Source organism: Rutidosis leptorrhynchoides, chromosome 8, assembly GCF_046630445.1.
Source record: "Rutidosis leptorrhynchoides isolate AG116_Rl617_1_P2 chromosome 8, CSIRO_AGI_Rlap_v1, whole genome shotgun sequence".
Taxonomy (NCBI): Eukaryota; Viridiplantae; Streptophyta; class Magnoliopsida; order Asterales; family Asteraceae; genus Rutidosis; species Rutidosis leptorrhynchoides.
Window position 1 is genome coordinate 367,105,759 of NC_092340.1, and position 1,544 is coordinate 367,107,302.

At 30.8% G+C, this 1,544-nt stretch overlaps 1 long non-coding RNA gene across 1 annotated transcript; it reads left to right on the forward strand.

The window, feature by feature from the left end:
• The first annotated feature begins 280 nt into the window (after positions 1–280).
• Positions 281–1,544, forward strand: LOC139862006 (uncharacterized). The gene is made up of 3 exons (XR_011764032.1): positions 281–394; positions 769–857; positions 1,482–1,544. It is a non-coding gene; the product is annotated as an uncharacterized lncRNA (long non-coding RNA).

Below are 1,544 nucleotides of genomic sequence, written 5' to 3' on the forward strand. Positions count from 1 at the left end.
GATTACGAAAGCCGCCAGCTATTGAGCTAGACCCTCCGGCTATTGAAGTTGAACCCCTCAACTTAAAGCACAACGTTTCGTAAGATAGATAGATAGATAGTTAGATAGATAGATGTGTGAGTTTGTCTTTTAAAAAAAATAAAAAATAAAATTAGATACTATACGATATACAATTGGACCTAGATCCAAATTAATGATCAACTACGTGAGGCCCAAGCAACCAATATTTTAAAACAAACTCCTTCGTTAGCCCAAGATCCTACAATTAGACCCTTTCACGATTCCCGCCACAATCTTACGCTACCATCTTCAACCCTAAATCCTACCCCCTTCAACCCTAAATCAATCGTTCGTTCGTTTGTTCGTTCCAGATGGAAATCGATACAAGTTACAGGTAAATTTCTATAATTGTAACTACAATACCTGTTTTTAATTAAAAATTCGCTTCAGTTTGTTGTAGCACAACACAACCGTAAAACCCTAACGAAAAAGATCTGAATTAGTTGATTTGACATCAACCAATTCAGCCTAATCTCAAACCAAACAGATTTAAAAAAATAAAAAATAATCTCAAACCAAACAGGATCGCCTAATTAAAACAGAAATTTAATTATTTATTTTTGTTTTCTTTTTATGTATGATTTGAATCAAGAACACCACTGAATAGATAGATGTAATGGTCCAGAAAATTGGAATAAGAACACCACTCATAAGATTGAATGGAGGTTTAATTTACTTATTTTTGTTGAACAAATTGATTGATTGTAGCATAAAAGAAGAAAGAGCAAAGGATAAACGAATATCTGCAATTGACGATGATGATGGTTCCAAGAAATATAACAAAATCCCTAGAAAAGGTACGTGCATTATTATTTTTGTGGTCATTGTTATTGTTATTGTTATTGTTATTGTTACTAGGTTATAGTCGGCAAATTTGCGGGATTAAAACATGAATTTGTATCCAATTTTGTTTGATAGTTTAAGAAATACATAACAGCTAATCATAGTACGGAGGAGTACTTTTTTGGACAAATAGCCCAAAAAGTTAACATAAACTACCAAATTTTTTCAATAAATGTAACGTTGATAATTTCGTGCTCAAAAAGGACTATAAACTCAAAATCGATACAAATGAGGGGAATGTTAACCCTGAAACCGGAGTTGAAATCCATGTGGTAATACATGTCATTATGTCAATACATAAATAACGATAATTACATTAATATGTGCCATTAAAAATGAAACAAACTCAAAGGAATCAGATGGTTTGGACAATAACATTGTTGGAATCTACAACAGATAATTTTTTTCCTTGTTCAAACATTATATTATATATATATATATATATATATATATATATATATATATATATATATATATATATATATTTCTCTCTTCTTGTTATTCTTCAATTAATTTTAATTAGTACCAATTGATTGAAGGAGTTATTAACAATTTGAGTTGATTTATTGTTGTTGCAGGAAACATGCTAGATAAACAGATAGCACCAGCAACTCCAGCGACTGCGACTGATGCTGATTTAG